This window comes from Macrotis lagotis, chromosome 7 (genome assembly GCF_037893015.1).
Source record: "Macrotis lagotis isolate mMagLag1 chromosome 7, bilby.v1.9.chrom.fasta, whole genome shotgun sequence".
Taxonomy (NCBI): domain Eukaryota; kingdom Metazoa; phylum Chordata; class Mammalia; order Peramelemorphia; family Peramelidae; genus Macrotis; species Macrotis lagotis.
In genome coordinates this window covers 970,004-989,000 of record NC_133664.1, presented here as the reverse complement: position 1 = coordinate 989,000, position 18,997 = coordinate 970,004, and the positions used below count along the sequence as shown (strand labels likewise).

At 46.0% G+C, this 18,997-nt stretch overlaps 1 long non-coding RNA gene across 2 annotated transcripts; it reads left to right on the top strand.

Moving 5' to 3' along the window:
- The first annotated feature begins 74 nt into the window (after nt 1-74).
- LOC141494301 (uncharacterized) lies at nt 75-7,591 on the top strand. 2 transcript variants are annotated; one of them, XR_012470394.1, is made up of 4 exons: nt 75-243; nt 1,979-2,141; nt 3,054-3,147; nt 3,612-7,591. It is a non-coding gene; the product is annotated as an uncharacterized LOC141494301 (long non-coding RNA). The 2 variants fall into 2 exon arrangements; XR_012470395.1 differs by lacking the exon at nt 3,054-3,147.
- Nucleotides 7,592-18,997: the final 11,406 nt, after the last annotated feature.

Below are 18,997 nucleotides of genomic sequence, written 5' to 3'. Positions count from 1 at the left end.
TGTTTGTTGTGTGTCTGCATGCTGTATACCATGATACCAGAGGGGGAGGGGGAGGTTGTGAACAACCAAGGACATACCAGCTAGAGGTACTACTCATCAAGGGAGACTGGGGAATGCCCCATCAAGAGAAGGCAGTTCAGCTGAATCCTCAAGGAAGCCATGGAGGTGAAGAGCAAGAGTGGAGAGTCTAAGGGATGGAGTTGAGTTGGAGGGAATGACTGCAAGTGGGCCACTGTAGACATGGTGAGGGCTAGATCCCTTTGGTGGCTGAATGAACAATAGACTGGGGGGGGAGGGGGAGACTGGGACTGGCAGACCCCAACTCCCCCCAGCAGCTACTGCAATGATCTGGGCAGGAGGGAAAGAGGGTCTGCAGCAGTGTGGAGGCAGAGTCAGAAAAGGAGGCCCATTCCAGAGATCTTGCAAAAGTGAACTCAACAGACTTTGGCAACAGCTTGAATAGTAAGGGCAGGGTGAGACTTGCCTCCTAGGGCATAAGCCTGGGGGAATGGGACTCCACAAGAACAGGGCGGGTGGGAAGAGAAGCAGGGGTGGAGGGGGGAAGAGGATGAGTTATATTTTGATCAGCTTAAGACTGATTTGTCTATGGGATCTATGCAGAAATCAGCTGGTGATGTAAGATTGGAGCCCAGGAGAGAGGTTAGGGCCAGATAACTAGATCATGGAATCAGCCTAGAGATAATCATTGAACCCCTGTGAGCAGATGAGATCAGTGAGCAAGATAGAGAGGACAGGGGAGAAAAGCTACCTGGGGGGAATCCTACAGTTATCGGGAGGGACCTGCTTGAAAGAAGCATCAGGAACCTGAAGAGGGATGAGACCAGTGGAAAATGAAGTAGGAGAAACAGGGGCCCCCAAACCTAGAGAAGATTGGACAGCATCCAAGGTGGCAGAGGATCCTCAGAGAAGGATGTTTGAGGAACTTTGGAGACATTGGAGATTCAGTTGGATGATGAGGTTGGAAGTGAGATCACAGGGGTTTAGGAGAAAGGGAGAGGAAGAAAGTGGAGACCCCTATGGTGGACGGCCTTCTCAAGGGGGTTAGAAAAGAGGATTGCAGAGAGGCTGCCATCATGGGAAGTTATCTGAAGCAGGGGGGAGATGTGGCTGGGAGCATCCAGGAGACAGGAAGAAACTGAAGAAAGAGTGAGGATGACTAAAGAAGATGGGGTTCAAGGGATGGAATGGCTGGCCTTGCTCCAGAGGACGCCCACCTCTTTGTGTGAGACAGGGGAAGGAGGAAAAAATGGGGAAGGTCCCCGAGTGATGCAAAGTGAGAAAATGGGGAGAAGAGGGAGCTCTCAGGGCACTATGAGGTCAGCTTCTCATCTGAATCAGTGGGGACAAAAAGGCCTGGGAGGCTTGAGGAGAAAGAACCACTGATATGAGTGGCATGTGTGTGGCAAGGGATTGTCTTGCTCTGGTGAGGGCCTGTGTGAGACCCCATGACATAAATTTGTGGTAGATCAAGTCAACACAGTTCCTAGCTTCTTCAAGCTTTGTTCAGAAAGATGCCAATAGGATTAAAAGAGATGAATGGTGAGAGTAATCAAAGGTTGGATGTGGCAAAGAAGGGCTAACAAAGGATAAGGCCGGAGTAAGAGGGTGGTGGAGGGTGATAGTCCTGGTGACTGTGGAGGGGCAGAGATTGAAGTCATGGTGAGGGGGAGGAATAGGTTCTGGGGCTGTGAGGCAGAGGAAGAAGACAAGTGGAAGGAAATTATGGAAGACAAAAAATTATGATCACCTGAAGGAATTTTGCCTGAGCATGGGAGTGGAAACCTGTGGGCATACTCAAGGGTACAAGCCTGTCTGAGTATAGCCAGGAGGTGTGGAGGAGCTGGTCAGGCCAGGTGAGGAGGCTGAGGAGCCAGGACCCTTTGGTTTTCTTAAGAACACAAGTTAGACCTTGTGGAAGACAATTCCTGTTTATTGAAAAATCTTTCTGAATGCTCAGAACCCAAGAATTCTCCAGAGACTGCAAGTGGAATTTCATTGGGAGCGGCTGGCCCTTCTGGTCCAGGGCTCTCCTGGCCATCAGTGAGAATGCTGCCAAAAGGGAAGCTGTGATTTCAAGGCCACCGCTTCCTTCCGATGCTCTTTTTTCTCTGAATGAAATGGTAATTATTCAATTAATCTTTGTCAGCCTGTGCCGGCCGGCTTCGTTGTCGAGATTTCCTAATTATTATTCAGGTAGAACTTGCAGGCCTTGCAAATGTTGTCCAATTGTGACAAATTCCTAATGAAGAAGGGCCTGCTTAATTAGGGAGTAAGAGCAATTAGCTTGTCAGCCTTTCATTCCGGCAGCCCCTGGAGAAATGCCTCATTGGGGGCTTCTTATCACGGCCGCTATTGACCTTTAAACCTTCCTGGCTGGGGTCCCCGTTGTTTAATGGAAAAGTCACTCAGCTTGTCAGACTAATCATGGGATGACGCTGGCCATGGCTGGGATTTGCCCAGTTGTTTTCCTAACGCTAATTTTAGAAAGCCTAAAAATAGATGAATGGGTCTATTTTGGATGCACTCAAAACAAGGCTGCCCAGGTGGCCCTCCCCCAACAATGGCAGCCCTGTTGCCCACCTCCAGTTCCTCCTGGTCTGGACCTCGTTAGCTCCTCCAGGGCTCCCCTCCCAGGATGGTCAACCCTAGCCCACTGCTTAGATGAAGAGACAAAGGGAGTCCCGGAGTCGGGCAGCCCACTCTCCACATCAGCAAAGGGGCTAAGTTCAGAAGCTGGCAGAGAAGTGATGCCTTGGGCTTGGCTAGGCTGGTTGGCCTAGCTCTGGGAGAACAGCTTAGGCAGAGGGAGTGAGAAGACCCAAGGACCTCATCCAGTCCCAGACTTCTGTACATGTATGGCTTATGACCTGGATGAGGCCACATCAAGACTCTCCATTCACTCCACTGGTAGACATAGCACCCCCTCCCACCTCCTCACCCTATGTATACCCAGTATCTGGGTCCTGCTCTTCCCTAGAAAGCTGAAGGTCTCTCCAAACCAGGAGGTATTTATCTAGTACCTTCTCCCCCAGGCATCATCAGAGGCATCTGGGTAGTTTGATGGATAGTCAAAAAAACCTGATTTTCCAGCTGCTCTCAGATACCTATCAACCTGGGTTACCTTGGGTAAGTCACTTCCTCTCTGCTTACATCAGTTTCCTTAGCTGTACAATGGGAACAATGTTAGTCCCTCCTTCCCACAGTTGTGAAATCATCATCGTAGGGCATTTGGTTCAATATTTGACATCCAGTGAGTCCTACATTAGTGCTGGATTTTATTATTATTGTTAAACATTTTGGTCACTGTTTTGACAACACTTCTTGCTTGCCAGCTCCTTGCTGCCAAACGTCCCTCAGTCTCCCTCTGCTTACCATGGCTCTCTGATGATCATCGACTCAGATGATCCCCAGACCTGAACGGGCTCAGGCTCATCCCCCTCTTTGTCAGAAAAGCCAAACACCAGCTTTAATACTGAAGGAGCAAAGCGTTTTTGTAAAGCTCAAATGAAATTATAAGTGGTGGTGGCATTTAGTCAGTGCTGTTTAAAAGCTTATTCTCTTCCATTTTTCCTTCCCTCCAATATCTGAAGGCAGAACAATTGGGAGACTTCCTTTGACTCTCTACTCAGCAGATGGATGTGGGAGTCTGAGGATGGGCTGAGGAGGACAGGACAAGAGGACCAGGGACCCAAGAGATGAGGAGGTGAAGGGTGAAGAGAGCAGGTGTGGTTCCCTAAGAAAGTGAGGACAGACAGAGGGGAGGTCATGAGAAGAGCAAAAAGATGACTCTGGAGAACTGAGACCCATGGAAGAGGAGGAGGAAGGTGAAGGTGGTCACATAGGGAATGTCAGAGGAAGTCTGCCCAAAACAGATGAAAATGAGAATGGGGAACCTTGTGCTCTGAGGAGTTTGGTGTGGACCTAGAAAACCAACCAACCACCCCACTTGGCTTCTTCAGTTCAAGCCTGGAAGAGGATGGTCACTAAAGTGACAGGGCCTGTGGGCCTATGCTCAAGGACCAAAGCCCAGAACACTCAGAGGCAGGTGAGGGAGGCAAAGGACAGTGAGAAGGAGTCTGGGTTTGGGGAAGGGATAGAAGCCTCTCAGGGAATGAGCAGAGGGAGACACCAGAGAGGAGGTGGCAGTGAAACTTCGCTTCCTCATTTGGGAGAATGATCTTTACACTAGTTAAAAACCATCAAGAAAAGGCAGATCTGCAATGGGTGACCAGGAGCACCCGGGAGCTGTCCTTGGTGGGTGACCATTGACTGACAGCCCCTTCCCACCCATCCCCACCAGTGTCTACTTGGAATGTGCCTATGCAGCTGCTGGGGGTGAAGCTGGACCCCCCCCTCACCCTGCAGTGAGCACTTTACAAATGTTGTCTCATCAGAGGCACACAAAACCTGCAAAGTAGATATTATTGTCCCCATTTTACAGCTGGAGAAACTGAGTCAAACAGGTGCAGGGCTTGTCCAGGATCATACAGCTAAGAAATATCTGAGTTGGATTCGAACTCAGCTCTTCCTGACTCCAGATACCCCCCTCCACTACCTCTTAACAGACTAGACTTTAAAGTGCTGAATGCAACATTTTGTTTTGTTGTTGAGCCATTTCAAGTCAGATCTGATCTCACTCTTCAGGACCTCATCTGGGGTTCTTTTGATAAAGACACTGGAGTGGTTGCCATTTCCTCCTCTAGTTCATATTGCAGATGAGAAAACTGAGTTAAGTGACTTATCTGGGTCACACAGCTAGTAAGTGTCTGAGGCCAGATGTGAACTCAGGAAGATGAGTCTTTCTGACTCCACACCCAACCAGCACTGTACCACCTTGCTGCGCTAATATCTTTTACTTGAGTTCAAGAAATCACCTTCACAAACACAAGATGAGAAAGAAAAACCCATAGAAAAACATCTGGAAAAGATCTGGAAGTGAGAGTAGACTGCAAACTCAAGATGGGATGTGGTGACCAAAACACAGAATGGCCAGCTCCTCCTCACTCTGCCTGAAGAGTGGCACCCCAGGAAATCAATAAGGTGGAATGAGTAGAGGAGAGGGCAAGCAGGGTGGGGAAAGACCTTGAGTCCAAGCCATGCGAGCATCAACTGAAGGCAGAAAGGAGCTTTAGCCTGAAGAAGAGGGACAAGATAATGGATGATCACTGCCTTCAAGGACATTTGTCCCCAAAGAGCACATCCAGAAGCAGTGGGGAGATGACAAAGAAGCAAGCTGATGCTGAATATTCTGCCAGGGAGGGAAGCCGTATCTGCAAAAGCACATCTCAGCACAGCTTGGGGAACATCCTGGACTCCAGATCAGGCCAATGAAATTTTCATGAAAATTCTAACTTCCATTTTAAGACATTTTCACAAAGTTTGAAGCTCATTTAGCTTGATACTCACCATGTGCAGCCTGTAAAAAACTGTTTAGCTTTTTTAAAAAACAGAAACTCTGTACCCCCATGACAACTTCTCATGCCCAAACACAAGAGTAATTTTGCAATTTTTGTTTTTAACATAAAATAGATGTTCTTGTTGAAATCTAGAAAATTACACTAATGTACCATTTCAAACTTCAAATGTCAGTACAGAATCCTGCTCGCTTCCTAGCTCTAACATAAATTAGGTTGTTTGGGGGTTTTTATGACTGATTTTTGAGCCTTGCTTCTCTCTTAAGGATACCACCTATCTTTACATAATGTTGTACTTGAACTTTTTGATTCTGTAATTTGTTTAACAGGACAACAGATCAAGCTCAAAGTTTCCCATTTTTAAAAACTTCCAGGAGGGCACCTCCCAGCATGGAAGGCATTCACTCCCAGAACACTGGCATCAGAGGGATTATGACATGCTCAGGGCTCACCCCTGCTCCTTTTGGACAGACAGCACTGATCACTTCCTTGGATGATTTGGTATTTTCCTTTCTATTCCTCTATCAGTGATGAGCCCACATTTTGTAACATGAGGGGATCAACATAGACATAGATGCAAAGAGTGACCCCTAGGAGGCCCTGCCCAAATTGCAAGGGGCTTATTGCCCTCTCCTCAAATGAAACTCCATCTGTCCTTGCAATTTGGAGCAAGGAACCCTTCTGACCATCGGTACTGAACTGACTAGTCATCAGCTTTGTAGATTTTCTGGTTATGGGACTGAATTAAATCTGGTTTGTTTTCTTTCTTAACATTCCATTGGCATAGTCCTTAACCTTTCTCCCCAGACTGGTAGATCAAAGGAAGGCTATGGGCACAATCCACCTAGACTTAGCAAAACTTTTGACAGTCTTGCGCCAATCTTATGGTCAAAGCAGACAGATGTGAGCTAGACAATAGCACAATTAAGTGAATTTAGTATTGGTTGAAGGACCTGTCAGTGATGCAATGTCAACTTAGAAGGAGGTCTCCACAGGATGACTCCACAGCTGTTTACCATTTTTATCAGTGACTTGCATAAGGAATATTTAAGGAACTGGCTCTTTCATATATATAGACCTTTAGGTTGCTAAAAAGGACAGAAAGGCAGCATTTGGGAAGGAAAACATTATTTTCAACTTGTTGGGAAACACAGAGGCTTAGTAAGACCTAGGAATTTGTTGTTTTGCTAACTGTGCTGGGAGGACCTGTTGGAAGCCCTGGTTGAAGTAAAATGGCTTTAGGGCATTGGAATCCATCAGCTCCCTTGCAACAACCCCTTTTTCAGAGTTTTTAAATCTCTAAGTGATCAATTAGACATCAAATAACTGGATTATGGAAAAATACATTAGAAAATCTGATGTCAGACCTGGTAGAAAAATGGATCTTGTCAGCTCTATATCCTAAGGTGGAGATAGGTCATTGCTTATGAAGAAGCCCTAACATGAAAAGAAATAGAAGATAGAGAAGACAGGGAGATGACTAGAAGATAGATGCAAGCAAAAAATCTGAGCACAAGAGTAAGGGATAGAAAACACAGAAATCAATGGGAAAATGCTCACAAAAGGCAGAAAGTAGACTCTGACTGGAACTGATCAAAATTGTGAGGCAGGATCTGTAGCCATTTTGCTAAGAGCAGTGATGGTTGAAAGAGAGGCAACTGTTTGTGGAGAGCTGATTGTAGAAAATGGAATCCTTGCCATCTGAAGAGCTGGATGAAGAACATTTGCATGGCCCTATTTGTTTCTATAGCTTGAAAGGGAGAGACCCTTAAAGATCACTGAGTAGATCTGAGGAGGGTCATTTCTCTGGCTTAGAACAATGAATAGAACTCACGTCCCCCTGCCAATGCTAACTGTGTGCTAAGAGGGGTTCACTGGTTTAGTCATCTGAGAGTAGCAGAGAGCAACTTTATCCTGTAAGAAAACAGTGGGGACCTGAAGAAAAGAGAGGAGAAAAGCAGTTTGGCCTTTAAGGTAACCAAGGAACATGAAAACCTGCTGTCCAGAGTGGTGTTCCCCCAACACATGGATTTCTTTACTTATTTGGTTTCTATAAAGATGTGTCCACTCTCCTCCATGGAGATTATGTGCATTGGTGGGAGACTTTAATGGGCAGACTGGTATATTCTGATTATTTTGCTCTTTCCTTCTATTGAATAAACATTGATTGATGTTGTGATTAGTCTTGCTTTGGCCTCATTTAATTTATGTTTCATATTGAGGAGTCAACAATAGCATTGTTTCTGGTTTTATGTAAAAGGAAGCACAAGGAATCATAATAGCAAGCAATAGGAATGCATTCTTCTCATGGCAGGGTTACCTGGAGGACCCTGAAAAAGAGCTGGGACTGTAGCCATGTGGTTCTGGCCAAAGCTGGTTCCTTTCATAGGAAAGAACAAAAACAAAAACAGAAAATCTCAAACTTGCCTATGAGAGGACAGGTTGTAGCAAGTGATCCAAAATACACCCGAGAGAGAGAGAGAGAGAGAGAGAGAGAGAGAGAGAGAGAGAGAGAGAGAGTGTGAGAGTGCTTGGGGTCATATCAGGAGTTACCCAAAGTTGCTCTGTTTATTAAATTTTCCAACTAATCAGAACTGGGAGGGATAGCTAATACACAATTTGATGAATGGGGGGGGTAGTAAAAAAATCTCAAGATGAATCAACAGCATCTTAGGGCAGCCTGGAAACATGGCAGATGGGTGAGGGGGGTGGAATGGGACTTGGCAGGATCTGGCTTCTGAGAGTTGATTGTTAAATTCTCAGGGTGAACATTTATTTACACCTTGTAAATCAGCAAAAAACACACATTGGGATTTGTTTTATTATTTTATTGACTGTTAGACATGGGAAAGTGATGGAGAAAAATGTGAACAATTCAGATTCATCTTAAGTGTGTATCATACATACTTTTTTCAGAGGCAGTTGTTAAACTTTTACAAACATACAGAAAGAGAAGAGAGGCTCAGAAGGCTTCCTGAGGCCACAGTGGATGATAAAATCATCAGTTTAGAACTGGAGATATTGCTAGTGCCCATCGAGTCCAGTTCATTCATTCATTCACAGATGAAGAAGAGGAGGCTTCCAGAAGTTAAACCTGGTCACCCAGCTGGGTCCCTAGTCCAGCCCACTTCACAGATAGGCTACCTTGGTCAGGAATTTGGAGATAATGTTGGGAACTAACACAATGGAAGACATCAAGCTCAAAACAAATCTTGGTCGACTGGAAAAATGGTTATATCCAATTTTAATAAGAATAATTATAAAATCCTGCAGGCAGCTAGGGGGTGCCATAGTGCACAGCTCCCCAGGACTGGAGCCAGGAAGACTCATCTTCCAAGTTCCAATCTGGCCTCAGATACTTACTAACTATGTGACCCCCTGTTTGCCTCAGTTTCCTCATCTGTCAAATGAACTGGAGAAAGAAATGGCAAATCACTCCAGTATCTTTGCTAAGAAAATTCCAATGGGGTCACCAAGAGTCAGACATGATTAAAAATGATAACAGTATAAAATTCTACTCACCCATTATTACAAAAACACAAATTAACAAATACAAACTGGGCAATTCTGCGACAGACTTGAGAATTTTCATGATCTGTAATTGAGCAATAAGAGTGGGACCCAGCAGTCCTCAAAGCTACTGTGACCTCAGGGTCACCAAGAAAGATCCAGGGAACAGAATGGTGAAAATTATAGTCTTTCCCTTAGTATGTTCTCTAGTATGACTACATCTGGTTTAATTCGACAGGTTTTAGAAAGATGGTGATAGTGAGGAAAACATTCAAGAAAAGCTGCCCAGAATGGGAAAGGGCGAGGAGAATCAGTTGAAGCATGCAGGGATGTTTCAGAAGGAAAAGAGGAGCCTGGGAGTTAAGGGAGGGAGATGGAATTGATAGATGAAGGAATTCATCCTATCTCCTTGACCCCAGAAGTCAGAAATTGGAGCAATAAGGGAGGGGGAATTTCAAAAAGGGTCATTTAGGTTTGAACCCCCCAAGTTGTTCAAAGGTGGAATGGGTCACATCAGCAGGTAGAGAGCTCCCTCTAATTAGAAGTCTCCAGGCAGGGTTATCAGGGAGGGGTTTCTCGTTCAAGTCACGACTGGATCTTGTGACTTCTCATGTCCTTGCCAATGTGGGGATGCCATGTTCTGGGATGTTTTATGTGCTCTCTGAGTCCCAACAATGGAAGCTGGGGGATGGAGGGCATTGTCAATGAGAAGGCGTGAGACAGAATTGGTAGAGGTGTGGTGGCTGCTGCGGGCTCTCCTTGGCAAACCATTCATGGCATCCCTCACTCTGCATCACTCAGTTCCAAACCAAAGTGCTTTACCAGGGAGATGAAGACTGGGAGTTCTCCCCCACCTCCTCAAACTGACATGGATAAAACTCCTCTGAAGTCCACCTGTCCTCCATTAGGAAGTCAGTCAGTCAGCAAACTTTTATTTTAAGCTCTTATGACGTGTTGAGGGATTTGTGCCAAGCTCTGGGGATACAAAGAATGGCAAAGCATAGTACCTACTCTCTTCTTACTTGCCTCTTGCTGACTGGCAAGAGTTTCCCTCATTTATATATCTTCCTTTTAACTTGGGAATTTGCAAGAGACAGAGTCAAGATTTAGTAGGGGCCAAGGGGAGGGATGCCATGTGATTATGGTGGTACCATGTTTTTATTCAGTTAATCACTTTATTAAGCACCCATTCCCTGCAGAGTATTGGGATGTAACCAAAATGAAACCACAGGTCCACAGGTGCTTACATTCTATGGGGGGAGACAATACAGATAGTAATGACTTTATATATAGGAACTACTCAGAATAAAGGCCAGAACAGGCATCCAGGCTCATTTCTTCTCATTCTGAACTCAGTGTTGTCCCCAATGTTCCCCTATGCTCCCTCCCCCATAATTTTATATTCTTTTCTCACTCCCACCTTAACTGCCAGTGTCAGTGACATTTAAAAACTCATGGGATTTGAGAGGCACCCCAAAATTGGAGAAAGTGATGTGTGGTCCTAAAAATAAAAAGAACAAAGAGTCTACATAGGCCAGTGATCCTTGATTCTTGGGAAAATTCTAGAATGAATCAATTTGGCTGCCTTATGAACAAATCATGCCCAATGAACCTCATTTCTTCTTTTGACAGAACTAATAGAGGAGGAGAAGCCTGGGGACACAGTTTGCCTAGATTTTCATAAAGCCTTTGGTTAGATACAAAATGCTACACTTTTAGAGAAGGTAGAGGGAGATCTTGTTAAGAGAGAAATGAGCTCTAGGACTAGTGGTGAGAAACAGCAAATAGACCATGAAAACTCAAGGTCAACAAGGAGCTGATCTGAAGGGGAAAGGAATGGCTGAGGAGGTACTGGAGGGTTCCAAGGACACTGAGGCAGAGAGAGATGAAGTAAACTCACCCAGGTTCACAGTGTTACCAAATGTGAGGACAGCAATGAAAATGTACCTTAAAGGAAGTTCTCTTGGAGAAACCATTTGAAGGTGAAGGTGGTGGTGAGACCTGAGTCTTGAGGCCCTTCCAGATACTCTCTGAGGTCAAGTACCCTCTTTTGCCTCTTTTTGCTTCCCCACGGCTCAGCACAGAGTCTTGCCTTTAGTAAGTGATTGAAAATGTTTGTTGATGAATACTTGTTAGCTGATGACTGGCTGATGGAGCAGAGATGCCTTTGTATATGGATCAGCTGAGATTGGGACTAGCTCCCTTTCAAATCCCCAAGTCTCCATTTCAATGAGTTCTAAGTGATTTTCTAGCTCCAGCTGGATCTAAGGGGGGTGGGGGGTGGATGCTGCCCACAGCCTTCCCTATGGACCTGCCCTAAGTAAGTCATTTTATCTCAGATGAAAGTGGCAAAAGGGACTCACCACCACCTTCACTTTCAAACGGTTTCTCTATGGTAAAGAGACATTTTTACTGCTGTACTAGCATTCTGTAGCACTTTGACCCTGGCTGAGTTTACTTAAGCTCTCTATGCTTCAGTGTCCTCAAAAATGGTGGGTTTGGACCTGAGGATCTCTAAGGTACCTCAGGCTCCAAACTTGTTTTGTGAACTTCAGTGATTCTTCCTAGGATACTCTGATTTTACATCATCGACATTTCCCAAACCATCTCTGCCCTCTTCCTTACCTCTCCTCAAAATGGATCCCTTAGAACAGAGAAAAAGAGAAAATAGACAATTTAGCAAATATAAGGAACACATTTTAAAAGGTCTATCAATGGGGGGTCACCAAGAAAGAATGGTGGGCAGTGGATAGAGCACCAACCCTGGAATCAGGAGTACCTCAGTTCAAATCTGGCCTCACACTTCATAATTATCTAGCTGTGTGGCCTTGGCCAAGCCACTTAACCCCATTTGCTTTGCAAAAACATAAAAACAAACAAACAAAAAGTCTATCATTGCCTGTCATTGGCATTGAAGTCTAAGTACACCTTCTATTCTCTTTTCTGGGGTTGACTAGGGCAAGATATGGGCAATGGGGACTGATTACTTCTCTTAACTATGCAATGTTCCTTTTCCATTCTTCTATTTACATTGTTGTGGTTATTGTCCTGGTTCTGTTTGCTCCATCTTGCATCATGGGAAGCTTCTCATGCTTCTCTTTAGGACCACATCCATCATTTTTTTACAGCTCCAAGAGACTCTTCTGCTCTGATCTGTTTAGACATTCCCTGGTCAATTAATTTCAACTTTATTTCCCCATCCTTGCTGATATCAATATTTGGGGTCCATGGGGCTTTGCTTAGAATAAGTTACAAATGGTATAAGCCTTGCAGTGGTTCTGTCTGTGTGTGTGTGGAGGGGGATGCAGTGTCAAAGGCTAGGGACACTTTAATCATGCTCTTAGAATAATTCAAATTGCTTCCAGAGTGGCAGGACTAATTCATGGCTCCACCAACATTGACTTTTCTGATCTTCTGTCATCTTCACCTCAATTGTTTTGATGTATTTGAAGCATTCTTTCTTATGGGTTGTACTTTTCAATATTTTGAGATCTATCTGTGCATAATTTTTATTACTTACACAGTAGGCAATAGCTTTTGTTTGTATTGATTTCTTAGAACTTTGAAAGAGCTGTCATATAAAGGTCCTTTTCCTCTCAGCTGACTTCTTGCTTTTCCTAGTTGCATTATTTTTGTTCATATAAACATTTGGGTTTCATGTCACTGGTATTATTTATTTGTAATCACCTCCATCTTTTATCTGCTTAAGGACTTTCTCTCCTCCACAGCAGTTTAAGGTGTGACCATTAGTGTTCAATTCAATATGTCCTTTCTGGGTTTGTTGAGCCTGATGGTAGAAGAGGTTTCACCAAGAAATTTCCTCTCAATTTGCTTCATTAGCTTTATTGTCTGTTCTGCAGAACTGCCCCCAGCCAGACTCCTCAAGAAATACTAAAGCTATTCTCATTCTCTTTTTGGCCAAAAATGTCTATTTCTTCACCTCAAACTGGTGTGGGGACTCATGCTACTGTAATTTTGTTTCTCATTTTTCTGTGTCCTCTTGGAGATTGCAGAGTTTGGGCATAATGACATCAAAAGGAGCTCTGACTTTGGAATCACAGGACTTGGATACAAATTCTACTCCTATACTTACTCCCTATGTGACTTTGGGCCAATCACTTCCACTCTCCCCACCTCAGTTTCCTCCTCTGTTATGTGAGAGTTGAATGAGGTGACTTCTGAGGTTCCTGCGAGCACTTGATCTGTGAATGCCCAGCCCCGGGACAATCCATGAGGAGCCATATGGTCTTGTGTCCCTTTGGGATACCTCCAAACTCCACTATGCCCTTTAACCTTCTTTTCATCTCCATGACCTTCGTTCAGAGATTCTGTGCCAGCCTGGAGTGTTTGCCAGTCTTTATCAAGCCCCAAGCAGCCCCATCTCATCTGATTGATGCCTGAGAATGGGTAGACATTTGGCTGCTAACGTGTTTAGACTCAGCAGGAGAGGATTTGAAAGGCAGATTGTCTTCAGCTTTGAAAACTCCTGTTTATTAGAGAGGGTAAAAGATCTGGGACAGTAGAGTCAAACCTTTGGAAGATATAAATATATTCAAGACATCCCTAGGTCCCTCCTTCATCCACCCAGCTGGCTCCCATGGTCCTGAGGCAGCCACCACCCAGCCTTAGACTGCAAAGCACCAAGAATGCTCCAGTGAGCATCCATGGAGGAGGGGTGTGTTGAGGGAGGGAGCCCACCATTTCCATGAGTAAGGAAGGAGCAAGGAGCTGGAGTCAGTCAAACTCTCCCCCAAGCAGCAGGGGAGGGGTCCCAAGGGCAGCAAGTGGCTAGGCATTTAGGGAGGGTTCCAAGGTACCAGGATTTGCCCAAGGGTCTGTGGTATTGATAGGGCTGAGTTCTCTAATGTGAGTTCTTAGAGCCCAGATCTGGGCCAGCCTCTCACTTTACTGAGCTCTGTTTGGGCCCAGACATATTCCCAGTGTCTATTCCAAAGCCACTTAATCCTACTTGAAGAAGAAAAAGTCAGGCTTGGGAAGAGACTTCTCTTCTGTGGCTCAGGGATCATTGGGAGAAGCCCCAAAGAGTCTCAGAATAAAGATCAAGGGATATGGCAAAGGGAAAGGAAGAGAATTAGGAAGTGGAGGGAAGGGAAGGCAGCCACCTCTGGAGAATTTTACATGGGGCTGGGGGGGGGGGGCCTCAGGTGCATTAAGAGGTCCTCCTCTCCTCCAGGGAGTTCTGAGAAATCAGGACCTACCTGGCCTTTTGAACCTCCAGGACCTATCAAGGAGCTTCTCTCAGCAGTTTTCTTTTGTCTGTTGACCCTTGGCTAGCTCTGTGCCCCAGCCATATCTCAGGCTTTGCTCTCCATGGACCCCAAAGGATGGTCTGGCCTTGCCCTTGGTCTCTCTTTCCACTGCCCTCAGGCAAGGACTCCTTCCAGTCTGTTGACACACCATTTCCTTCTGGGTGGAACTCTGTTTTCCTTTCCTTCTTTAGGGACTTTTGGTTTTTCTTAAAATAGGAGGTCACTTCAGGCCGAGGGTGCTTCCCCCCCAATTGGCTCCTCTGGCTTAGGCCTGTGGCCCCTTGGAAAAGGAGGGAAATTTCCACTGGCTGCCAGGAGGACTGGGTATCTGTGCAGAGCAGAGACTTGTTCTCTGGATTAGCTGGGGAGGTCCCAGGAGGCATGCCCAAGGATCTCTGATCTTGTAGGCTGGCCCTAGACTCTTCCTATTTCCAACTTCTCCATCTGAGACCAGCTCCAGATTTAGGAGCTGTTGCGGGGGGGGGGGGAGCCTCTCCTCCCCACAAGTCTCCAGTTCCTTCCCCTGGAGGCCTCCATCTCAGCCTCACCACCATCACTCTGCCCTCTTGGCTCATCTCCTGGGTTCTGTCCACACTGAGTCAGATTTTCATTCTTTGCCTTGGAACCACAGCCTTTGCCTTAAAATGTGACTGTGGCTGGGAAGAGATTGCTCTGAAGGCTTCTCTCTCTCCTAGGTTAGTTGGGCTTAAACCAGACTCTTGGATCTCCCTATATCACATCTTCACCTTTTCAATCTATCAACCACTCAGTTTTTCAAGAGGTCTTTCTAAAACATGTCACATGATTATTTTTGCATGGAGTTCCGAGTCCTTTAAAACCTGGTCCCATCCTATTTTTCCAATTTTATTATACTTTACAGTTTGTATTTGCCCCAAAAGGCAGTAGGAGCCATTGTTGTTTATTGAGCAGGGGAGGAATTTGATTAGATCTTTGATTTAGGAAAATCATTTTGTCAATTGTGTGGGAGAACCGGGGAGGGTAGAGCTATGAGGCATTGGCACCAAAGAGGAACTTGTAGGGCCAGTCCAGGTGAGCTAAAATAAGGGCATGAACTAAGATGGTGGCTACGTTAAAGGAGAGAATGGGGTAGATCAAGGGGTTGTTGTAGAGGCAGAACTGACCACATTTGCAGTCAGTTTGGAGGGAGCATCTAAGGGGAGAGGGATAGTGAAGAACTGAGGAGGATGCTGAGTCTACAGCAGGGAATGACTGGAAAATAGTGATGCCTTGACAGAAATAAAGAAAGATCAGAAAGGGAAGGGGGTCCTCCAAAGAGACTGGGCTCTCTTTGGGTCAGGTTGAGCTGCAGAAGCTCACAAAGCATCCAAGTAAAGGGGACCTAGAGGAGGTCAAGAGAGCAACTGGGACTGGATATAAAAATTTGGATGTCTCAATTGCATGGAGATCCCACTTAAACGCATTGGCATCGATGAGGTTACAGGAGAGGACACAGAGAAGATGAGGAAAGCCTTGCAGGACACCCAAATATAAGCAAAATATGGAGGCTAATTCAAAAACTTGGAGATGATTTAGTCATTTTTACTTTGGGAGTAGGCGTTCATTTCCTTTTGTGTTCCCCTAAGTGGAGCTATTTAGGTAGAAACTGGACAGCCCTTTGTGAGAGTTGTAATGTTGGAGACATTCTGGGGAAGAAAGAGGGGGCCGGATCTAAAGGAACTTCATTTTATGACATTATTCTTCTAATAATATTCTACTCTTTGATTCTCTCTTCTCACCCTCATGAACTGGGTCACCTCAGATAAATCTATTTCCCTCTCTGGGTCTCAGTTTCCAGTAAAAGTCAGCCTTTTGAGGTCTTTGTATCCCTGTTGCCCAACATGCTGCTTCCTGTACCACCAGCACAGTTGTGATCCTGCTGAACCAGCTCCAGTCTTCTCAGAAGGAGAGTGGCCTACAGGATATTCCATATTCTTTTTATTCCAAGGGTTACAAGCTTCAATACCCAATTTCAAGAACAATAGTTGACTCTCCCAATTCCCACAAAAGGGTGGAAGCCATGATGTGGTTGGCGAGGTCTCCTTTGCTTCTTTGGGCTTCTAGTCAAGCGTTGATGCACCAGAGGACCAGTTTCTGCTGGAGATGAAACCCTAATTGTGCCACAATCTCTTCTTCTCCTGACCTTGCCCTTTGCTGTTTCGGAGAGGGAACATGAACTTTCTCTTCCCCATGGACTCTTGCCATCCACTTTAACTGTCTAGAGATCAAAGTGAAGCCCTCCCCAGAGTAGCCATTGGGAATGACAGGCCAGCAACATGCACTTCAGTGGAACAGCTCATGGTCCAAAATTGCTGCCTCCCTCCCCCCCCCCCCCCAGCAGACTGGGGAAATCAAAGGGACAGTCTCAAACAGAGTAATTTCATCCTTCAGGGGCAAGTCATTCCTAAAACTTCAGAGGCATGCTGGGGGCATAATTGCTTCCCGATTAACTGTTTTACTGCTGAGGGTCAATTTTGCCTGACTTGTGTCTCTAGGAGATAATTGTTCTGAAACTTTGAATTGTAGGAATCCTGGGCAAAGGTGGTAGTGGGGGAGGAGGGGCATTCCCATCAAACAGGCAGTGGTTGGGAGTGGGGCTATGTTCAGCCCCAATCTCTTTGCTGTCCTCCATTGCTGCCAGTATGTAATGGTCATGTGGCTGAAGAGAGGTGTCTCTGGGCTGCCCAGTGGGCTACCAAGCATTGAAGACTTCTGGTCACCTTGCAGTGAGCTAGCTGTCTTTCCCAGTCTGAGGCAATGTGTTTGACTGGAAGCCAGGAACTACCTGGATGAATCCATGGCCAGGCCACTTTCCTCAAAAAGGACAATGGGTGAAGAGGACCTGCGGTGGAGCTGCCTTTCGGGACTGGCCCAAGAAAGGCACTTTGGGAAACCCCCTGAAAAAAAAGAGTCATTGGGGGCTCTTCACAGGGAGGAGAGTAGTCACTGACAGATTCTCCTCAAAGCCCACTGCATCTAAGAAGCACTGTGAGGTTGTGTGGACTTGATTTCCTTTCCAGGCTGAAGTGAGGGAAAACAGGGTCCTGTCTAACAGAGGTCAGGCACAGCCCCAACATCCTTCACCATTTCCAGGAAAAGAGAGCTTTCATTGCTTCATGTTAGCTTCAGGGTAGCTAGATGGCATAGTGGAGAGAGCACTGGCCAAAGTTAGGAGAACTTGAGTTCAAATGTGACTCAGACACTTACCAGCTCTGTGACCATGGGCAAGTCTCTTGCCTTGCATCCAGGCCCATCTCCAGTTATATCCAGATCCATTTCTGGTCTCTGGACCCAGATGACTTTAGAGGAGAAAGTGAGGTTGGAGACTTAGCACAGCCCCCTCCTCAATGAAATTCAATTCATGTGCTTATTATGGCATCACCCTTTGACCTCACAATCTTTTTCAAGAACAAAAGACATCATCATCATCTTAGTTTCTAGGACATGGCACATTGGGCCTGGTCCACAGTAGGTGATTCATATATTCTTGTTGAACCGAATTAAAGCAAACCAGAAGCCATTTCTCATGGGAAGGACAGTTTTCCATGAACTACATGTAAAAGTGACAAGGCTTCTCCACTCTGCATCAAGGTTTCCCTGGAACAACCTCCCCCCCTGCATTCCCTACCCCAGAACTTGTCAGCTTACAGATTAAGTCTTGAACTGCCCTTGGGAGAGCTGGAAGGGACCCAGCAGCCACACTCCATGATGCACCTGGATGGACCCAACCAGTGGTCATCCAGCCTGTGTCTCTGGGCTGCCAGGGGAGGGAGCCCTCTCATGTTCATAGAGTGATGGTAATTGTCAGGTACTCACTCTGAGGCAGGAGAGCTCCCAAGCCCCTCCTGGTGGACTTCCCCTAACACTCTGCCAGTGGACACCAGTTTAGAGTGAAGGGCTTTACCAAGATGGCATTAGAAGAACATTAACTTCAAAACGTCCTCCTCCCCACCAGCCCTATGCCAAACCTGAGGAAAACTCTGCCACCGATGTCCACAGGATCCTTGGGAAGAATGAGTGCAAATTCAGAGGATCCTGAGAGGCCAAGAGGAGATGGTGCCAGCAGGGAGCAGAGACTCACTGGGCACCAAGAGCTGCCAGGCCTGGATGACCCTTTTCTGCAGGGGCATGGCCATCCTCTGCTCTTCTCTGGGGCTCAGCTCTCAGGTACCAGGCCAACTACTCTCCAGTCCAAAGCCAGCTCCTATCTCGGCTCCCTGCTGGATGCTATCTCCTCCCAACTGGAAACCTCCAGCCAACTCCCCTCCCCTGGCCAAGGCAGGCATCTCACAGCCTGATGGACAATTCAGAGTTTGGCCTCTTTGGGACTCTCAGAAGCACAACCAATGTTCAGGTGGCAGAGTCCTTTCTACGTAGATCAGAAAGGGGAGCTTCCCCCTTTTGAAGTCACCCCCTTAGCATTCTGTCCTCTTGGTGGGTTCTGGCTTCCCCTTTTCCCTTCTGAGCCTCTGCCCATGATGTGACTATGCAAGTGTCAGTGATTTGTTTCTTGGCTTCAGTTTGGCTCCGTGATGAATCTTGACTCAGACTCAGGAATGCAGGTTTTGGAAAGAAGATAGAGATTTATTAAAGGGAGTTACAACAACACATTAAGAGGATGATAGAAAAGTTAAGGAAAGTTTAAAGAGAATTGCTGATTGAATTGGCCAGGCCCGCTGGCCAGGGCTTCAACAGGAGGCTGGAAAATAAAAAAAGAGCAAGCTCCTTTCTCAACCTCCTTAAATTCTCTCTCAGAGTCCATGG